Source organism: Echinops telfairi, unplaced genomic scaffold (assembly GCF_000313985.2).
Source record: "Echinops telfairi isolate 266 unplaced genomic scaffold, ASM31398v2 ScPeMD7_7469;HRSCAF=8507_1, whole genome shotgun sequence".
Classification (NCBI taxonomy): domain Eukaryota; kingdom Metazoa; phylum Chordata; class Mammalia; order Afrosoricida; family Tenrecidae; genus Echinops; species Echinops telfairi.
In genome coordinates this window covers 39,447,018-39,455,713 of record NW_022111373.1, presented here as the reverse complement: position 1 = coordinate 39,455,713, position 8,696 = coordinate 39,447,018, and the positions used below count along the sequence as shown (strand labels likewise).

Sequence of the window (8,696 nt, the reverse complement as noted above, 5' to 3'; positions counted from 1 at the left end):
TAGAGTAGAACTGGCCTTATAAGCTTTGGTGATTCTACATCTTTAAGGGAATAGAGATCCTCTTCTTTCTTCCTAGGACCCACTGGTCCTTGAAGTAAGCAGCCCACTGTGCCCTGGTGGCTCCTGGAAATGAGTTAGAACAGGTCTTAGCTGGAAGAAACTATGGGAATGTGATTATTATTTAGACCCTCAGAACCAGGGGAAAACACCTAAACATTTTGCTCCATTTCTTTGCCTATGGCTTTAGGACAGTCTACCGTGCTCTCCTTCAGCTTCAGGGGAAATAGTGTACTACACAGAATAAGAGTCCTTAAGATTTGTGAACATTGTAATGCAAAGACCACCTTAGCAGAAAAAGCAACCCATTTATAGGTACATCAACTACTAAGAAAAGGACAAAGCAGAAAAGCCACGATTATGCTCCAGGTTCTGTAAAGGAGCACAACTAGTGAGGTTTCTTCTGGATCGCCTGGTTACAAAGGAGGACAAACCCCAAATCAGCATGCCAGTCAGTTGTTGACTCAGAGGAGGCATAAGCTGACAAATCCCCCCAAATTCTATTAAAATAGCTATGAAAAATAAAGAAATTTAAAATATTTTAGTGTTTTCCACAGTTCTGGTTTTATAATTTAAAAGATATTTCACCATAAAAAATGTTTGGAAAGGAGAATCTTTTGTAATATATCAAATTTCAGCAGAAAGTAATTCCAAATTTTCATCCACTTAATATCTGTTGACCCTTAGAATATGAATTGGTCTGCACTTAACCTCACCCAGAAATAAACTTCCTAATTCTTATTTCAGCAGCTCAGAGTTAAATTTCATTCATTTTCACTGAAATGCCTTAGTGTTTCAAAGTATTTCTAATATATTCATTTGTATTTCTAATACCTTTTCTAATAATCAAGACTCCTGCCCTTGCTGGGGAAATGAGGTGGATCAAAAAGAGTTTTTTAATAGATTATTAAACTCTTGGTCTCTGTAAGCTTTCTCCAAAACATGACCAGGAAAAAAGCTCATAAAAAAGAAAACAAAAGCAACATTTTTCTCTTTCAACCCACAGTTATACATTATGAACATTATTTAACTGAATTTCCTAACAGTTTCATAAAAGGTCAAAAACTAACTAAATAACTAAATAAATTGGTTCCTGTCCAGTAGATTCAGACTCATATTGACCCTGTGAGACACATCACATCACCCTTAGAGCTGTCATGTGGAATTTCTAAGGCTGTAAACCTTTGCACTTATAGACTGCCACACCCCAGTCATCCCTCACCTTCTCTTGCCAGTGGAGTTTCTCATGGCTGACCTAGCAGCAGAAAACTTAATCATGAGCCACCAGGATCCTTCACAGAAGTTCTTTACGAATTTGTCTACATGACCTAGTTTTAATGCTGCTGACTTGCAATAGAATATTAAACACTTCTTTCAGGGATGTTCAGCAATCTCCCTCTTCTTGAATTTCTATTTCCAATATATATTTTGTATGCCAAAAAGTCATAGGTGAAAACCAGGAATCATATTCACCACATGGAAAAACACAATCATATGCAGTCTCCAAGCATAGCCGTAACTTGCTCAAACTATGTGGATTTTGTGTCTTGCCAATCCAAAAGGAGACATTCCTATGCCTTAATCAGTTTTGTTTTCATAGGGTTGAGATCTCCTTTTAAAATTAGCATAATGAACAAACAATTTCTTTCATCTCTTCCTTGTCTTCTGGAAGAGTTCATTAAACTGATTGCACTTATCTTTTTATAAAACCCCTTTCATAAGGCCACATTCCTGTTTTATTTTCATTAAATCTAGCACTTAAAGGTGGTGCAAACACTTAAACAATTTCCAATTTTTGTACTTTTCAATCTAAACCCTTTGGTGAGCTAAAATAATTTTCCTTCCAAAGCAATGTAATGATTCTAGGTAAAAATCTCTGTGGAATAAAATTTTGTTTTGTAAATCATCTGAGTCTTTCTGAGTCTATCTAGCAGTTAAAATGCTTCCTTTTGAGGTAAATTGAATGGAATAAATTGCTATGTAATGTTTCCTAAAATTAAACCTTGTTTTGTTGCTATCCTCACCAAGTACAGGTTAATTAAAGTGTTTCACCCTGTTCTTTATTAATGTTCCTTGGAAAACTCTTGATTTTATTGCCTATATGGAATACTTATGAGACCTAATCAATGTACACTTGGTTTATGTTATATATTATATTGCATAATATAGTCATACGATTCCAGGCCTTTGGGACTGATGTTACTATTCACTGTTATTTCTTATTTAAGAAAGTCCTGAAAATTATCCTTGTAACAATTTGTATTTCAACTTTAATTAGACTAAATTGCATTTCCAACTACTCTGGTAGTGTAGTCTAATTTTAGCTCTTAATATGATCTAATACACAAAACTATTGTAGCAATATAATTATCATAATATATTGACTCCTTCCTTTCTCTTCTAGCAAGAGTGAAAGATTAATAATTAATCAAATATCCCAAATTTTAAAATATCAGAATTTTAAGTAGTTTTAATTATTCAAAATGTTATCTTCTATAAGTTCTTCATTATTAATATGTGGTACTATATGATGTCTATTGACAAAAATTTTATCAACTAAGGAGAAGCTTTGGGAAATTGTTTAATGTTGACATAAATTTGGTTTTCTTAGTGTGAGAGCTAATTCATTCTTATATTTTTACTCATAATGTTTCAAATATGCTTTCAAGATTCTAGCGACTTTTCTGAATCCATTGTAAGAATAGATTTTTATCTGTTTAGTTAAATACATATTATTTTTGAGGCCTTCAAAATCACATTACTCCTAACTGTAGAACTTCATTTATGCACACAATTCAATTTTTCAAAAACCTCTTAGTTTTAAATCATGTTGTTTAATGATGTAGAGAATTTCATGATATAAAAAGCACAATTCCTAATTTCAAGGAGTTTATAATCTAGGAAATAATTAAATTGGACATTCCCTTGCAGAAGGGCTGTGGGGAGGTGAGGAGCAAATCGGAGTGCAGTATAGTAATGACGAAATATGCAATTTTCCTCTAGTTCTTAAATGCTTTCTCCACCCCACTACCATGATCCCAAATCTACCTTACATATCTGGCTAGACCGGAGGATATGCACTGGGACAGATAGGAACTGGAAATACAGTGAACCCAGGATAGATGAACCCCCCAGCACCAGTGGAGAGAGTGGCGATCGCGGGAGGGTGGATGGAAAGAGAGGGAGAAAGGGGGAACAGAGGACAAGGTCTACATGTGGCCTCCTCCCTGGGGGACGGACAGCGGAGAAGTGGGTGAGGGAGACATTGGATGAGGTAAGATATGATAAAATAATAATAATAATTTATAAATTATCAGGGGCTTGGGGGAGGGGAGCGGGGAGGGAGGGGGAAAAATGAGCTGACATCAGGGGCTCAAATGGAAAGTGAGTGTTGTAAGAATGATGAAGTCAACATATGGACTGATGTGGTGGACACAAATGACGTATGTATAGATTGTGATGAGTTGTATGAGCCCCTAATAAAATGATTATTTAATTAAAAAAAAGATAGCAGGAATTAGTAATAACTAGAGATTGTTACTTCAAAATTCTATAAAATAATATGTTAGCATAATCATTTATTTATGCCACAGCTCATATTTAGAAAGTAATTTGGAAAAGAGCAGTCACTGAATTACAGATGGATAATACAGGTTTACACATTTTATTTGCTTTAAGATAAAGATTAAGGGAATTTCTATTTGAGTTGGTGGCATTTTTATCTACCTTGATTTACCTACCTATGCAACACCCCCTACAATATTTTAGGGACATCTTCTGCACAAGACCACTATAGAGCATTGAAAAACAAGGATGTTACTTTGAGCAATGGGCTGTGCCTGATTCTAGCCATGGTATTTTTAATCACCTCCTATGCATGTGAATGCTGGACCTTGAATAAGGCAGACAGAAGAAGAATCTATGCATTTGAATGGTGGTGGTGCTGGAGAAGAATATTGAACGTACTATGGAGTGCTAAACGGGTAAACTTGTGGTAAACTGAGGGGCTGGTTCAGAATTGACTGCATCTAAATCCTCTATGCTTGCAATTACGGGTCTGTAAAGCTGACATGAGTGTGAGAAGACCCTCATGGTTATAGAAATACATCTTAATACACATTCTCATGACTGAACACAGTCCCTCCAATAACCCTCCATAAAGGAACTGTCATAAAGGAGCTACTGTAAAAGATGAATCATTCCTGTCTCTGGTTGTTCACTATGGCTGAAGGTTATCTGTAGATAAAAGCAAACAGGTTCTATAGCAAACTCTTTTCTGATTCCTCTTGCTGAAACAGATTGCTCCCATGGGGAGGGCTCAAGGGTGTTTGAAGTCAACTAGTACTAGGCAAAGACACTGAGTCTTTTCCATGGCCTGTTTATTATGGTACCCGCTTATGGTATTACCCATTGATTTTGCTATGTGTTCACTGTATGACATACACATTTTGAAAGATCTGTAAGCCCCATGATATATATTCATTGAAAAATACATTCACTCTCTTGGTCCTGCCATAGGGACAAGAAGTCCCTTCAATTGTTGGGGACCTGTACCCCAACACAAACTGATCTGTCTTGGAAGAAGTATGGCTAGAGTGCTCTGTAGAGGCAATGATGGCAAGAATCCATCTCACATACTTTGGACATGTTGTCAGGAGAGCCCAGTCCCTGGGGAAGGACACATATTTGATAAAGTAGAGGGGCAGTGAAAAAGAGGAAAGCTCTCAATGAGATGGATTGACACGGTGGTACTTTCAACAATAGACTCAGACAGAGGAACAGTTGTGAAGATGGAACAGGACAGGCAATGTGTCATTTTGTTAGAATAGTCACCAGGGGTTGGAACAGACTTGATGGCACCTAACCACACCAATAACAATACTTCTTTTTAAAGTGTGTCTTTTTAGTGTCTGATATAATTCCTCATATTAAGTCACTATTTTTTTAAAAAGAAAACACAATTTTGAATGAAAACATGCTTTATATTTTGGGAAAGGTGGTTTGAATTATGACTACTAAAGTTGTTTTTAAGTAGCTTTTAAAACCTTTTATCTTGTAGCCTCAGTTGTTAAAATGTGATTCACAGAGAGTGACTTCCAGGAGCTCCACAAAGTTATAACTGCTTCTATAGTACTACTAAAATTATATTTGTCCTTTCTTATTGGGTAGGCATTTATAATGGTGTTATCAAAGCACTGGTAGCTAAAGAGGACTGCTGGCTTAATAGGGAGGGGGTTAGGATGAAGCAAGTGAAAAACTCACCCTAGGTGCAAAACTTAAAGGGAGCTCAAAAGAGCTCAGTCATCAAGAAAAGTTAAGTTTGGCTAGGTTTTTAAATCAAAATGAATGTAAATTTCCATGATGAAAACATATCAATAAATATTCTTGACATGGTGATAAGCTAGGTCACTTTGAATCCATTAGCCATTCTATGGGAGAAAGAAGAGGCTTTCTTCTCCCATATAAGTTTACAAACTCAGAAAGCCATAGGCGCTATGCTATCTAACAATGGTCACTATGCATCAGGATCCACTCAGTGGCAGTGAATTTGTTTTTGTTTTTGAGTGACTATACATTCATTTATATGTATATTTATTTTAACTTGTTAGCTATCATAAATATAATTTTAAATGTATATAGGGGCATAGTTTCTAATAAGGCTTAGCAAGACAAATCGTGCTAGTCACGATTGCTAATGTTATTGGTCATTTTGAATCAGGAAATCACAAAGTCTACTATGCCAGGAGAGACAAATTGAATGGGAACAACACTACATTCATCCTCAATATAACAGTTCAATATAGAAATACAAAATCATAAATAGTGGAGTTATACACACACACACACACAGAGAACAATGATAATTTATGCTATTACTATCCAAATTTACTCACCAACCACTAATGCCTCAAATAAAAATATTGCTTATTTTCAATATCTTTAATACTATGAAATTGACCAAACATGCAATCAAGAGTCAGTAGTATTTATTGGTGATTAAATTGTGACATTTGTAAACAAAAGCATATTAGTAATTGGCCTTACTGAAAGATAAAATACCATATATTACAAAATAGAATTTTGTGAGACCAATGGTCTATTTATTGCAAATGCCTTTTTTCACAAATCATTTTGTTGGGGGCTCTTACAACTCTTATAATAATCCACAAAGCAGTTGTATGAATCACATTTGTACATATGTTGCCATCATCATTTTTTAAATACTTTTACTGGGGGCTCTTACATTTCTTATCACAACCCATACTTTCATCCATCATTTCAAGTGCATGTGTACATATGTTGCCATTATCATTTTCAAAGCATTTTCTTTCTACTTGAGCCCTTGATGTCACCAAATGCCTGTCTCAACAACATAAATGATGACTATGCAGTGAGCCTTGCCAAATGGATTGCACAGAAATAAAATTGAATACACCTTTGGAAAAAGACAGCAGAAAAGCTCAATAGCATCATTCTGAACAAAACCAGGGCCAACTGCAGAACAGACCCTCAATTGCTCACAATGCAATTGGAGCTGAAGAAAATTAAAAGAAGTCCATGGACTATAGCAAATGTATAACCTTGAGTATATCCTACCTGAATTTAGTGACAGTTTCATGAAGCACTGAAGATGTAGGACAACATCAAAGTCATCCTACAGGAAGAAAGCACAAGGCCATTAAAAATACAAGAAACCAAAGAAAACATCAAATTAATTTAGGAACATACTCTGAATTTTACTCTTGAAGGTAGAGTAGCTAAAATCAATAGAAGAATGATAAAATGTGGTAAACAAAAGGTTTCAAAAGACAACTCCAGGGAACATATATCCCTTAAGGTGTTAAAAAGAAGAGATATCACTTTTAGGGTTTATGTGTGATTGACCCAAATCATTATATTTTTAGTTGTCTCATATGAATATGAAAGTTGGTGAGTAAGTAAGATCTTATAAGCATTGATGCATTTGAATTTTATTGAATTCTGCCTTTAATGTTTCTAGGAAATTACAACACTCTATCTTTAATGATTACCTGATAAAGATAAATTTTGAGCAGTTCTGCTTGGAAAAACTAGAAATTCTTAAGTAGGGCTATACCTTCAGGTTCAAGTCCAAAGAGTTTTTATATAATACATCTTGCTTGTGTATTTATGGTTCACTTCATAGGCACTATATTAGCTTCCTGAGAAATTACATTGTATGTCAAATCCATTGTGTCCCTGGTCATCATGGTTAAGCATTGGGCTGTCAACTCTAAGGTCAGAAGTTTGAAACTACTAGCTGCTCCTTGGCAGAAAGCTGAGGCTTTCTTGTCCCACAAGAGTTTACAATTTCAGAAAGCCACAAGGGCAGTTTTATTCTGAGGTTATGAATCAGAATTGATTTAGACTCTGAGTTTGGTTTGGTTTGGTAAACTGCACACATTTGATAATTCTAAAATAGCATCACTATTCTAGCCAACAGTACAGATTGAAAATATCAATGAGAAAAACATATAAAGAAAAACTTATCAGCTAAAACATGTAGGAAGTATCACTTACAGAAAGTTATACAATGTAAGTGATAGAACAAAATGACTACAACACAATGAGAGTTAGGCACAAAGAGCAGTATTCTTAAAAATAATCATTTATTAAGAACTGTATGTCTTTAGAACTTCAGGCATGCAATAACAATATGTAAATACTGGTAATAAGAAAATAGATAGTTGGCTAGTGTGGCCTTCTGATCTCCAGCTGCACGCAAGAGCAATTTGGAGAGACTTTGACAGCTCAGGTCAGCAAAGGATCTGCAGCTGCCACTCGCCTTTCCTATAAAATTCTCCCGGATCTGGACAAGGAAGTGCAGTTTTTCATCAGCTTCCATGTAGATCTGGGGAGTAAAACAGCCTTGACATGTGATGAAGCACAAAAGATCTGGAGTTTGGAGCATTAAAGCACTATGAGAAGAAGGAACTTCAAGCAAGCCGTTTTATATGCAGAAAAAAATTTAAATGTACCTGGCTTGATAAATAAAAAAGACTTGTGAGAGTGAAAAAAAAAAAAAGAAAAGAAATAGCAAGTATATAATACACCCAAGTTGCCAATGTTAGGTAAAAGTAATAGAGAATGGAACACCACCCAAAGACCTCAACGTCCTTGGGATAGCTCTCCTTTGCTTCCTTAATCTGTAACAATTGTGTTTAAATATGAAAACTTGTGGTTATTCTTATAGGGTTTCAATCACATTATTTAAATGTCTCTTCCAATATGTAATATTTGGGGGTGAAATTTGACAGGATTGAAGAACAAGCCTCTATGATTTATGAAAAATGCTAGATCTTTTGCAAAGATAAATCTAAATTCCAGGTCACTCAAGGCATGAGGTCTAGTTCGACAAAGGAAAAAGAAAGAAGAGAGAAATTCAGTTAAAATTCATGATTTGCAAGATAGAGCTGGGCAGACCCTGCCTTAGGGTGTCTATTTAAAATATGTTAAGTGTTTCAAGAGCAAATTGCCCTTTCCTAGTTCATCTGCCCAAAGTTGAATTATCTTGTTTGAGACATACCAATGGAACTGTGTCCTCATATATCTTTATCCTTGGAAATTATTTGGTCACAATTACATAAATTCTTCGACACTACTTGTTTAATGTAAAAATA

The 8,696-nt window shown here is 35.3% G+C and overlaps 1 pseudogene; it reads left to right on the top strand.

The window, feature by feature from the left end:
- Window positions 1-7,728: 7,728 nt before the first annotated feature.
- On the top strand, window positions 7,729-7,874 carry LOC115873893 (annotated as a pseudogene).
- The last annotated feature ends 822 nt before the right edge of the window (window positions 7,875-8,696 follow it).